The 14192-nt window shown below is 39.3% G+C and overlaps 1 long non-coding RNA gene across 1 annotated transcript in view; it reads left to right on the plus strand.

The window, feature by feature from the left end:
- Positions 1–1679: 1679 nt before the first annotated feature.
- The window catches only part of LOC130704822 (uncharacterized), a 49562-nt gene continuing 37049 nt past the window's right edge, over positions 1680–14192 (plus strand). Inside the window, exons 1-2 of the long non-coding RNA XR_009005305.1 lie at positions 1680–1818; positions 5740–5846. This is a non-coding gene — a long non-coding RNA (uncharacterized LOC130704822). The remainder of the gene's footprint in view (positions 1819–5739; positions 5847–14192) is intronic.

A 14192-nucleotide genomic window follows, 5' to 3' on the forward strand; every position in this document is an offset into this window, starting at 1 on the left:
GGAACTCTGAGATCAAGGGGGCTGCAGGGTTGGTTTCTTCTGAGGCCTCTCTCCTTTGTTTGCAGACAGCCGTCTTCTCCCCGTGGTCCTCCCTCTGTGTGTGTCTGTGTCCTACTCTCCTCTTCTTATAAGAATACCATCATATTGGATTAAAGCCCACTCTAATGACCTTATTTTTACTTAATCATCTCTCTAAAGGCCCTATCTCCAAATGCAGTTACATTCTGAGGTACTGGGGGTTACCACTTCAACATACGAATTTTAGGGGTACACAATTCAGCCCGTAACATCTAGATTTCTAGATTTTTTTCTCCTTTTCATTCTACCATCCCATCTCACGCCTTTTCTTCCTTGCTTCCTATTTCTCTCTCTCTTTCCATCCAGTTTGTTTTGAGGCTCAGTTTGTTTCCCTAAAACTCTGCTTTGATTATGTAGTGATCCAAGGCTTGGGTCTAAAGTTAGTTTTCACTTTCAATACTGTCTTCATCTCAGATGAATTTTGGGGGTTGGTATTATGCCTTTTTTAATGCCCTTTACTCACCGGTAAAATAGAATAATAATAGTTCCTACATCATAAGTTAGTAAATTTACCACGGATGGTTAACAAAATTCTTTTTAGATGAAGTGTTTAATTTTAATTTTTTAAAAAACTTCTCTTATGATGAGACCTTTGTTTTCGTTTCACAATGGTGATTCAAAATTTCCCTCATAAATAAGCTAGTAGTTTTTGAAAATGACTCAAGACTTTCTGTGATGGTGAATTTTATGGGTCAACTTAACTGGGCCAGAAGGTGCCCAGATGTTTGGTCAAACATTATTCTGGTGTGTCTGTGAGGGTGTTTCAGGATGAGATTAACATTTGAATCGATAGACTGAGTAAAGCAGATGGCCCTCAGCAACGTGGATGGACCTCATCAATCTGTTAAAGGCCTGAATAAAACAAAAATGCAAAAGAATTATCTCTCTCTGCCTGACTCTTTTTGAGCTGGGACATCAGTGTTCTCTTGCCTTTGGACTCAGACTCGAACTGGAGTGCACACCATTGGCTCCCCTGGTTCTCAGGCCTTAGGACTTGGACTAGAGCTATAGCATCAGCTCCCCTGGGCCTCCAGCTTGCTGGGCTTCTCAGCCTCCATAATTGTGTGAACCAATTCCATACAATATATATATTGTATATAAATATCCTTGTAATAGATAAGATAGATCTCCTATTGATTCTATTTCTCTAGGGAACCCAGACTATTACACCTTCCATCCTGCAATATTATCATGAGAATAATTTCTAAAATGCTTTTGTCTTTATCTCAAATGAATATGTTGATTGTTTAACAAATTAGGAAATGTAGAAAAGCAGAAGAGGAAATAAAAATTACTTATATTTCCACCTTCACAAACAATTAGAGTTAACATTTTAGAGTGTGCCCATCCAATTATTTCTTCTGTCTATCATCTATTTATCTGTCTTGTGTTGAATAGTGTTCCCCCCAAATTCATGTCCACTGGAACCTCAGAATGTGACCTTATTTGGACATAGTCTTTGCAGAGGACTTCATTACTTAAGATGAGGTCATGCTTGATGAAGATCAGCCCCAAGTTCCATGAATGATGTCCTTATAAGAGTAGGAGAAGGCACACAGAGAGAATACTGTGTGAAGATGAAGGCAGAGATTGGACTGATGCACCTACAAACCAAGGAGCACCAAGGATTGCCAAGGCAACCGCCAGAAGCCAGGACAGAAGCAACTGATTCTCCCTCAGAGCCTCCAGAAAAAGCCAGCCTTGCTGACACCTGACTTCATACTTCTGGCCTCCAGAACTGTGAGAGAATACATATCTGTTGTTTTAAGCCAGTTGTTTTACCCAGTTTGTAGTAATTTATTGAATATTATGGCAGCCACAGGAAATTATCCATACATATAGATTTTAAAACTGAGAATGAGATTATATTGTATAGGGTATATTGTTTTGTAGCTTATTTATTTTAGTTAAGATATTTAAATCATATTTGTATGTTATTTAATATTCTTCTGTAATGTTATTTTTAATTTCATTTCTCTTATTTTATTTATCAGTCTCCTATTATGGTTTTGGATTATTAGGTTTTCCTCAGATTTTCATCATTAAATATACTGCAGTCATGTATCTTCTCATCGCTAAATATTTGAGATAAATATTCATAGAGTTTCCTTAGGATAAAGTGTTAGATGTTAGATTCTCATAAGAACTAAGTATGGAGGGACCTCGTCTGTCTTATTTCCTGCCACATCCATCAAATAGTGCTAGACACATAGTAAGAAAATTGCCCATTTGTTTAGACCTGCTGGGTAAAATAAAATTGAAAGGGTTTGTTCATTTTTACAGCTTTGGGAACATATTGCCAAACTGTATATCAGATAATTTTTCAAGTGTCAAACTAAGGGAATAATGTTTTTCCTATGTGAACTCTTGGAGTCTAATTCTAGCGATCGTATTTGTTCTATCCCAAAGTCCTCTCATATGCAATAATTACTTTATGAGTGTGGAAGTTTTTTGATATACAAGCCTCCTGATTTAGTTATTTTAGGCTATCCATGATGTCATCAATTTTTTTGATTTTGTATTTTCTCGTCAGGCACAAACCGTACCTCAAACCGTTCAATTAGCTCAAATTTAGAAGGTAGGCATAGGAGATAAATATCAACAACTTGGCACTTGTTTTGATTTGAGTCATACTTATGTTTTAAAATGATTATGTATCGTGATTCAATGACTATTTCTGTGTGTTATCAGAAATATTAGTAAGAGAGGCAAGAAAATGTGTAGTAATAAGGATGAATTCATCACCAACCATTGAAAACTATTTTCAGTGATTTTCACTTTTTTCCCCAAATAGCAGATGGCTTAATTCCTTCAACCAGCTGCTGAGAAAAGAAATATTTGAATGTTAAGGAGCATAAAATTGTTTCCCCTTGTAGCACATACAACAAGAAAGTCTTGGTGCAGTGTGTGTGTATATATATATATATGTGTGTGTGTGTGTATATATATATATATATATATATATATATATATATATATATACACACACACACACATATATATATATATATATATAGTAAATTATTAGGTAAAAGAAAATAAAACCTAATCAGCAAAGCCCAAGTCTGGACAAAATTCTTTGTAATTTTTTAGTGGTTGATCTATGAATTGCAATGTATATGTATGCATATAACTTTCAAGTCTACTTAGAATCAGTTTTTACCACCTCATATGAAATATAGAAACCATACACCTTTACGTTAAGTTGCCTTGTGCATAACATTTACATACACTGAAAACTCTTATCAGACAAGGTTACAGTTTTTGCTCTCATCATTCAAATGTATTTTAGAGAGCCTGAGAGGAAAAGAATAGTCTGTTATATTGACCTAAATGTTTACCATTTCTGTTTCTTTTTCTACAAAAATACATTTTATTTTATTTTTTTATTTGGCTGTGCCGCGCAGCTTGGGGAATCTTAGTTCCCCGACCAAGGATCGAACCCAGGCCCCGGCAGTGAAAGCACCGAGTCCTTTCACTGGACCACCAGGGAGTTGCATTTTAAATAGATGTTAGAAGATAGGGAGAAGTTAATAGGGGTACCCCTCAAATGATCTGGAACAAATATTAAAAGCTTTTATCACTCAGGGTTTTTAGTTGCAAGCAACGGAAATCATCACTTATTTGTTTTAACAGAGAAGGGTTTATTAGGGGATACTGGGTAGCTTAGAGTTTCCCTAGAAGAGACAGATAAACAAGCTTGGAGATTATGCAGCCAAAAACAATGCCCCAGACTAGTCCTTTGGAGACATAGCTCTCATAGCTGCTTGGGTAGGGATACCATAGTTTATACCATCAGTGTCACCACTGGTGGCCCTGGGATGGTGCTGCTAAAACAACCTGTTGCTGGCCCCTGGAGAATGGATGTAACTACTACTCTTTAGCTTACTTGCCTTCCTTGTGTTCCTAACACCTTCCTTATACGCCTATTTTGATTCAAAGTCTGGGGTGGATGTGTCTAAGTCAGAGCTTAGAACATGTGTCCTAGGATGTCTTAGTTGCAACAGAATCTTGGAAAGAACGTATTTGGTATTTTCAGTTTCTATAATGAAAAGAAAGCTCTGAATCATAAGGTAGGAATATTCCCCAAACAGAGAAATGAAAGCTAAAAAAAAAAAAAAAAAAAAAAAAAGACAAACTCCATTAGATTCAAGCTTTGAGTCACATATTTTACTACTTACCATGTATATGGTCTCAATAGGATGAGTTTCTTTTCTACAGGTTTTTCTAAATGTCAGTGTTCTATGAGATGGTATGTTCCACAGTGAGTCTGTCATGGTTAACTGAGACAATGAGTGTCAAACATTTATTACAGAATCTTGCACAGAATAGGTGATGACATGTTATTATTACATACAGTCTAGTGGTATCCTAATTGTTGTTATTGAATGAGAAGTCATATCAGCAGGAAATGAAGGGCTATTTTGCAAGGATAATTATTCATTTGGTTTTGAACCTGTTGAGCTTGAGGTATCGGAAAATATAGAGGTCAAAATATATTGCAAGATGATGGTGGCCGTAGGGCTCAGAATCTTCAGAAAGCTCAAGACTAAAGATATTAAATTAATTCTCCACCTTGTGGTGGTAGATAAATACAGGGGAGAAGCTTCTGTGGAATTAAACCATTCACAACATTTTCCTTTTGTCTGAAAGGACCAGATCAACAACTAAGGAACCCCTTTACTTCCTTGGTTAAGATTTAAATCCAATATAAAAGGGGAATGAAGATGATGCATATTTTATGCCTTGGCCTCTCTACTAGTTATTAATATTTTTTCATGCCCTGGGGATAAAGCAGAACCCATTATTCTAGAGACATTTGCACAGAAGGAATAAAGCACCCAAAGCTGTAATAGATTGGCTATGTACATTTTTAGGCTCTACTGAGTTTTCTTAGAGATTATCACAATTTATATATATATCACATTTTGTATTATACCATATATTAAAATATATATTATAGTCATTACATTATATATTTATCTTAATATAGTAATATAATTAATATGATAATAAATATAAATATCTTATATAAATAATTATCAATATAAATTAATATTTAATATAAATTATTTATGGTATAAATAAAAATATATATGTTTGCCTTAGATTTATGGCAGGTTATATATGGGCTTTCCTTTGGAGAGTGAAATAAAATTTTCTTTTCAAACCTATTATGTATAAAATGTGGTAATTTAAAAAGAAATATCAAGTAAACAATATTACAGATAGTTTAGAGATCTAGCAAAAGTTATAATGGAGGTAAATATGAAATTTAGTAATGTATGAGTATAGCAAAAAGCTGTGAAGACAGTGTTCATGTGACTGACACTTGGGAAAACTGAGCTATAAGGTAATGTCTAGGTCCTTTATTTTTAGTTCTTGGTTATTTCTCTAACTTCGTTGTGGCAAAGCTACTCCCCACCTTCTTCCTTGGTAACAGAACCCCGTTTTTCCCTTCACCAATTAGCCAAGCCCATTAGGGGAAGCTGAATGAAGCTTGATTGGTCTAAACCAGTTGTAATATGATGGTCTCACTCCTTTTGCTGAATGACTGGTTTTAGGCAGTAGCATGTGACCCCATTCTACTCGAAAGACACAAGGGTTAGTCTGCTTGAGTGGTTCTTGTCAATTTAGAGAAGTTTTCTTATTTTCCTTTAGATATATCTACGAAAGGAAGAAATGCCAGAAACTGTGGCAGCCATCTCGAGACCTGGAACTCTAAGGCCTGAGAACCAATATCCTGAGGATGGTAATACAGAAAGACGGTAAGAAACAGGCTCTAAAGATAGTTTTGGAACTCCCAATTAACCATTCCTGGAGCTGCCCTCCCTCCAGACTTCTTGTTCAGTAAAATAATAAATCCCCTACCGTGTATGCTCCTTATTTAGAGTGTTCTCTTACTTGCAGCTGAAAGCATCCCCAGTGATTCACTAATCTCCTGTCTCTTCTTGCTTCATGGTTTACCCTCCAGGAGATCATCTAGCTGTTATTTGTCTTGCTCTTCAGCATATTTCTTGCTTCCGAGCCTTTTCTCATGTGGCTTCCTCTGCCTGGAATGCCATCCTCCTTCCTCCTGTTGCACATGGCTAGGCTCTTTGAAAACAACTCAAGAGTCACCTTAAGAGCCTTTCGTGATCCAGGTTAGGGTAGCCCTACTCTGAGTACCTGGTACTCCCCATTGCCTTACCACACTGGCTGTGATTTTCTGTTTATGTGCCTGTTTTTCTCACTGGCTCTGCTCCTTGAGGATAGGAATGATGTTCTATTTTAACCTGGTGTCCCAAGATTCCCATTATATCCGTGAGCAGAGCAGACTGTTAGAAATATTTAGCCAAAATATTTCTTCCGTGAGCAGTAGTAGTGAATAGTCACTAAGACCTTGATATTTGGAGCCTGTGTTCCAATTCTGAGTCCACTGTTTATGTGATGTTGAACCACAAGACTCAGTTCCCTTATTGGGAAAATGGATACAACAGTAGTATGTACCTCTTATGTATTTAAATGACATAATGATGCACATAAATTGCCTAGTTGATGATAAATTCTGTCATCATTCATAATTCATTAGCTTTCCCCCAGGTGTTTACATATGTGCTCAGAGATATGATCAACAATTCCATACTTTTTAATCTTCTGCTTATCTCTGTATCTAGCTGTTGATGAAAGAATTAGAATCCCACAGCCCACTGACATTGTATTTTAGAACTTGAATCTCAATATGCCTGTTATATTTGAGAAATATGCCTTGTCTAGTATCTAGGATACAAATGCATATTAGTATGTTTAAAGTAAAGAACAAATGTTTGTGATAGTGGATGCATAATTTAACCTTTTCACCATTTGATGTGAAGTCTAAATTAAGCTAAGAGCACAATATCAACATGAGGTAAAATTTTTGACCTTTAATGGTGCTTTGGTGTCTTAACATTCTTTAGTCATCCTGAAATCTTGTGCTAATTTTAAGTGACTCTCTTTAATATACGTTCACGAATGTTTATTGAAGCAGAATTTGAAGGGGCAAAAAGGGGAAGGAAGGAAGGAGGGGAGGAAGGAAGGGAGGGAGGAAAGAAGGAAGGGAGGGAGGAAGGAAGGGAAGGGAGGGAATGCTTACTCAGCCATTTTACCTATGTTCATAAACCGCTGATTATTCTCAACCAACCACAAAGACATCGGTACTTTATACTTACTCTTTGGTGCCTGAGCCGGGATAGTGGGTACTGGCCTAATTTGTGCTGAACTAGGCCAGCCTGGAACACTACTTGGAGACGACGTAGTAGTAACAGCCCATGCATTTGTAATAATTTTCTTTGTAGTTATACCCATCATAATTGGTGGTTTTGGAAATTGACTGGTGCCTCTAATGTTTGGAGGGAGGGAAGGGAGGGAAGGGAAAGGAAGAGAAAATCTGAATCTTCATCAATAAATGAAAAGATGTTTGAATAAACAGTAAGATATCTTTATATGGAATATTATGCAAGTATTTAAAAGAATGATGTAGATCTCTATAGATTCACCTGAAGGTATGTGCCTGATATAGTAAATGGCAAGTGCAAATTGCAGAGTAGTATCTCTAAGATGTGCAAAAATATTTGCTTTTGTTTGTATAAGCTAAAAAAAAAGATGTGTGGAAGGAAAGACACCAAACTGTGTAATAACATTGGTTACCTCAAGGAGGAAGGAGACAGATGCATTTAATGTTTTTACATATGTCTGAGCTATTTGACTTGTTGCAGTGAGTGTTACCAAGATATAATTTATCATAAAACTCAACCATCGAAGTGTACAATTAAAAAATGTTTAGTAGGGCTTCCCTGGTGGCGCAGTGGTCGAGAATCCGCCTGCCAATGCAGGGGACACGGGTTCGAACCCTGGTCTGGGAAGATCCCACATGCCGCGGAGCAACTAGGCCCGTGAGCCACAATTACTGAGCCTGCGCGTCTGGAGCCTGTGCCCCGCAACAAGAGAGGCCGCGATAGTGAGAGGCCCGCGCACCGCGATGAAGAGTGGCCCCCGCTTGCCACAACTAGAGAAAGCCCTCACACAGAAACGAAGACCCAACACAGCCATAAATAAATAAATAAAAATTAAAAAAAAGAAATGTTTAGTAAATTTTCCACACTGTGCAACTACTTCCATAATCTGGTTCTAAGACATGTCATCATCCCAACAAAAAGCCTCGGGCCCAATTACAGTTAATCCTCCCTCATTCCTACCCTCTGCCCCAAGCAGCCACTAATCTACTTTCTTTCTCTATAGATTTGCCTTTTCTGGATATTTCATATAAATGAAATCATACAGTAGATGGTCTTTTTTTTTAAATTTTATTTATTTATTTTTGGCTGTGTTGGGTCTTCGTTTCTGTGCAAGGGCTTTCTCCATTTGCGGCAAGCGGGGGCCACTCTTCATCGCGGTGCGCGGGCCTCTCACTATCGCGGCCTCTCCCGTTGCGGAGCACAGGCTCCAGATGCACAGGCTCAGTAGTTGTGGCTCACGGGCCTAGTTGCTCCGCGGCATGTGGGATCTTCCCAGACCAGGGCTCGAACCCGTGTCCCCTGCATTGGCAGGCAGATTCTCAACCACTGCGCCACCAGGGAAGCCCCAGTATATGGTCTTTTGTGTCTGGCTTCTTTCACTTCGCATGTTTTTGAGGTTCATCCACGTTGATGGACCACATATCAGTACTTCATTCCTTTTTATGGCCGAAGAGTATTCCATTGTCTGGATCTAGTACATTTTGTTTATCCAGTCCCCAGTTAATGGACATTTGGGTGGGGTTGCCAGATTAAAGAATGCCCAATTTAATTTGTCCCAAGTAATGTAGGATATACTTATGCTAAAAAAATGTTTCATTGTTTATCGGAAATGTGAATGTAACCAAACATCTTGTGTTTTTACTTACTAAATGTAGCAACTTTACATTTGAAGTTTCCACTTTTTGGCTCATGAATGATGCTGCTGTGAACATTCCCATGCAGGTGTTTGTGTGGATGTGCATGCATTTTTGTAATTGGGAAAAAAAAACTTTAAAAGTTAAATAAAACCTCCCTTTCTGAATGGATGCCAGGAGCACCAGCAATTTAAAAGTCAGTGAAATAGCTTAAGCTATTGTTAACGAATCTGTTGCAGAGAAAGGCACATAAAAATTGGGCTCTGCTTTAATTATATGTCCACATGCCCTCCTGTGACAACTGTATGCTGCCTTGCTTTATTTTATTACTTGCTGGACTGCCTGTGGTTATTTAAGAGGACCATAAAACTTGGATACCAGACTTGCTTGACATCTAAATAATCTAAGTCCAGCTCATTAAAAGTTGAGATCAATAGCTTGCTGAATACTTTAACACAGATTTCGTGTTTTTAAGTTTAGGAACATTTTGGATTTCAGGAGAGAATGAGATTTGCTCTCTTGCTGTCAGAATCATTGAATAAAGCTAAAAATGGCCAGCATATTCCCATCTCACGCTTTTGCCCTTCCTGTTTCCTGGGCCTGGAACACTATTGCCCTGATGGCTACATGACCCACCCTTTTATTTCATCCAGTTCTCTGTTCAAACATCCCTCATCAGAGAGGCCTTCCATAACCACCCATTCAGGCCTGCCCTTGAACTTGGCCCCTGCCCTATCTTTCTTTCTAACTAGGTTTGATAGATTTAGCAAATAGAAATACAAGATACCTAGCTAACTTTGCATTTCGGATAAAGAAAAAAGAAAATCATTTTTTAGTCAAAGTATGTGCCGTCGTACTTGGGACATACTCTGACTAAAAATTATTTGTTGTTTATCTGACATTCACATTTAACTGGTGCCCTGAATTTTATTTGGCAACCCTCTTCACAACCCTTAGTACAACCAGGCATTATATTGATTATGATATATTTATCTGCTTATTTATTTTACTGTTGGCCTCATCCTAAGAGAGCCGGGCTGTATTAGTTTCATAGAGTTGTCAAGACACATTACTGCAAACTCGGTTGTTGAAAACAGCAAAAACGTATTCTCTCGCAGTTCTGGAGGCCAGCAGTCTGAAATTGAGACGTCCGCAGGGCCATGTTCTATCCTTAGACTCTAGAGAGTCTCCCCTGGGCCCGTCCCGCTTTCGGTGTCTCTTGTCAGGCACTCCACGGCTTGTGACCACATCACGCCAGTCTTTGCCTTCCTCTTCACGTGGCCTTCTTCCCTGTATCTCTGCATATCATCTTCTTTTCTGCCTCTTACGAGGACACCTGTCCCTGGCCTTGGCGCCAGCCCTAATCCAGGATGATCTCATCTTGAGATCTTTAACCTAATCACATCTTCAAAGACCCTTTTTCCAAAGAGCGTCCCATGTACGGGTTTTGAGGGTACGTCTTTGCGGGAGACCCCTGTCCAACCCACCACGGTGTCACATAGGAGTGCGACAAATGTATTTTGAAGGAATGAGCGGGAAAATCAGTGGAGGTGGGCATTTCGGGTTTCAGTTTTATTCCACAGACATCTCTCCAGGACCTGTCGTGTACTGAGGTTAGGAGGGAGCTGGGTATACATTCCTGTTTTCAGGTTCCCCAGGAACATTCAGTAAAGATGTTCGAAACTTAGAGATGGAGTTTGGAGTGATAGAGTGGGTGCCCACCGCCTCTGGATGACAGCCAAGGCATCTGAGCCTCTGCACGAGGACACGGCAGAAAATTCCAGGAAGGGGGCCTGAGGATGGCACTCTGGTGAGCCTCAACCACGCAAAAGAGGAACACTGGGCAGAGGTAAATCCATGCACTCACATCCCTCATTTCAGTGCCAAGGGCCCATCGCCTCTGTGTCCTCGGGCAGAGATCATTCCAACAGCCAAGAGCGTTAGCACAGGCGCTGAGAGAGTTGGCTTGTCCGAAAGCTTTACCTCCTGGTTTGGAAAAATTATGTTGACACCTGTTCAGGCCTGAGGAGCCCATAATCAGATTTCCCTGCTTCCTCTTACAAACCGGAGACCAAATGGAATTCGAAGCGCCTAATTACCATGAAAACGGTACGTCTGAAATGGCTGCTAAGTTTTGCCAACATGGCCATAGGCCTAAAGGAGAAATACGGTGCAGAGTGTTATAAGAGACACTTGCTTATGTTTTGATGGAGATTCCCAAACTAATAAGAGCATCATCCCGTCCAAATTAGCCACCATGAAGGGCAATACTCCTGTCTCCAGGGCTGTCTTCTTGGGAGTGTGACTTGGGCTACCACGCAGGGCCCTTGCTCAGAAGGGCCTGGTGCATGACTCAGTGCTTAGTTTAATGCTCTCTTGTGACCACTGTCAAATTTTTAATACTTTTTTAAAAAAAAGGAACCCTATATTTTCATTTTGCATCGGGACTCACCCTTTATGCAGTTTGTCCTGCTTATTTGAACAATGGTAGGTTTGTTCCAAATTATTTTGGTATTTCTCTTAGGGAATTGGTCTTAGAGGAGGGAGTGAGCTTTTCAGGAGAAGTGGAATTGTTAATGTGAAGAATGATAATGGGTGGACTTCTAATTCCGGCATTGCTTCTAAGGAGCTGTCTCTCTCCTGTTGGTCTGAGTTTCCTCATCTGTGATATGTGACTACCAATTTGTACCTCATGGGGTTGTCGTGAAGACTGAGAAACTTGCATGTAAATGTGTAAAGCCCCGAGGTTTGTGGCTGACGTAGAAGGGGAAGCAGTGCCATGGGTGTCGCTCTCAGGCTCACAATCCGTTGAGAGAGACCAGCCAAATAAAACCTGCAGTGACGTGCGTCCCCAGCCTTTATTCAGCCATTGTCCAGTGCTTACCTGCTGTGCCCCAGGTGATTGAGCAGATTAAATCCCTGACCTCCTAGAGCTTTCCTTACAGGGGTGGGGGAGGACAGTAAAACAAGGGTGCCGGTAAGTAAATCACAGAATTTCAGGCAGTAATGAATAGGAGGGAGGAAAGTAAAATAGCTGTAAGGGATGTGGTAGGCCTGGGGCAGGGCTCGGGGGAGCACCTCTGGGTATGGGGTTAGGGGGTGAGGGGGTTAGGGAAGACTTTAAAAAAATTATTAATTTATTTATTTGGCTGTGCCGGGTCTCAGCTGCAGCATGTGGAATCTTTAGCTGTGGCTTGTGGGATCTTGTTCCCCAACCAGGGATTGAACTCGGGCCCCCTGCATCGGGAGTGTGGAGCCCTAGTCACTGGACCACTAGGGAAGTTCCGGGAGGACCTGTTTAAGGAGATGACTTTGGAGCGGAGACCTCATGTGTGATGGAAACACCCACTGGACCATATGGAGGGACGATTCTTCTGAGCACAGGGAACCAGAGTGAGGGTGTTATAGTGGAAACAAGTTTGGGAAATTTGGGCACCTCTCATTCATAATTGTAGGTCGAGTGTCTGCAGCAAAATATGCTCATGGGTAGGAGGGGTTGATTTAATAAATGCCGCTTGCGTCCCTACAATCAATACAAGGGACCATGCTGAGGGAAGAGATAAAAAACGAATCCGTAATTGCCACATTCAAAGGCGCTGGCAGTATAATTGAGGAAATAAATGTATCTAAATAATTCTAGTGAGCAAAGAAAGGAGTGATCTGGGAAGAGTGAAATAAAGTATTTATTAATGTCAAGATTTCAAATACAGATGTTGGTTTCATGGGGTGAAAGTCACTTGTAAATCCTTTCCTCGGATGAGGTTGATGAGTAACTTCCTCAAGGGTGTGGGGTAAAGACATTGGATGGAGAAAGACCCTTTAAGAGCCCTGTCCTCTCACCCTCATGCATAATTTAGGAGGGGGCGGAAGGAGACAAAAGATTAATGTATTCCAAAAATGTAAATGCAAATATGTACAACCCAGAAATCAGTGGAAGTCACTGTTCTTAAGATAGAGAAAAGACCAGCTCCAGCACGCCACAGGACCCATTCTGTGTTCTGGGGAAAGTGTCTGTGCTTGCAGCAATAGTTCTGTAAGTGACGGGTCTTATGGCTCGTGTTCGTATCTACACTTGACTTCTTTTCCTACTAAAGGTTCCAGCAGGACCATTTTTTTTTTTAAGTTCCTATATCCGTCAGCAGTTCTTTTTGTTTTTTGTTGTTTTTTGTTTTTTTAATATTTTTCTTTCCTTTTATTGATCTTTCTGATCTTATGTCCATATGGTGCTACAGGGTCCCACCAAAAGTATCAAAAAGGATTGTTAATTTTTGCAAAGGATAGCTTTTTTTTTTTTACAGCAATTTTTTTTTAAATCAGTCATCAATTTTATACACATCAGTGTATACATGTCAATCCCAATCGCCCAATTCAGCACACCACCATCCCCACCCCACCGCGGTTTTCCCCCCTTGGTGTCCATACGTTTGTTTTCTACATCTGTGTCTCATCTTCTGCCCTGCAAACCGGTTCATCTGTACCATTTTTCTAGGTTCTACATACATCCGTCAGCAGTTTTTAAAGAAATAGATCCACTACTCCAACCAGTTTTTATAAGATACTTCCCAAACCTTGTTAATTATTTATTTCTCTCTCCTCTCTCTCTCTTTTTTCTTCTCTCTCTCTCTGTATATTTATGCATCTTTCTAGCTATAATTTGTCAGTCATCATTTGTAATACAGTAGCTAGCATTGTTTTTGTAAAATTCAGAAAAGCATAAGGAAGGTTAGTTTTCAAACCAGGGTATTTGTTTTACTGATTTTTATGTTGTTACATAATACAATTTAAAAATACAAATCCAGGAATATATCTGTAAATTTATTCATTGCTTTATCTTGCATTTTTTATATTTGGTGATATTATGGCTTTAGATTTTTTTGTTTATTAAAAAAATGTAGATCATCCCAATATTAAATTTTGTATTTTCTTCCTTTTGGTGAACAAGGCTAGTAAACAAAATGAAAATGCCATTGCTTACTGAACTACAGATATAAATCTCAACTTCTATGAGATTCTGGAATTGGAGATCTATTTCAGAGATTATTTGCTCCAATAAACTTTTTCTGGAGATGCCGTATGTAAATTGCCCTTCACCACAGATTCAAAACATTCACTGCTCCAAGAGATAAACAGGCTGGTTTTAAAAAAAAAAAGTATGTTCTCAGCTGCCAATAAGATTAACAAATGAATTTACAGTTTATCTTCTCAGAAAAATAACAAGAATGAC

Source organism: Balaenoptera acutorostrata, chromosome 15 (genome assembly GCF_949987535.1).
Source record: "Balaenoptera acutorostrata chromosome 15, mBalAcu1.1, whole genome shotgun sequence".
Taxonomy (NCBI): Eukaryota; Metazoa; Chordata; class Mammalia; order Artiodactyla; family Balaenopteridae; genus Balaenoptera; species Balaenoptera acutorostrata.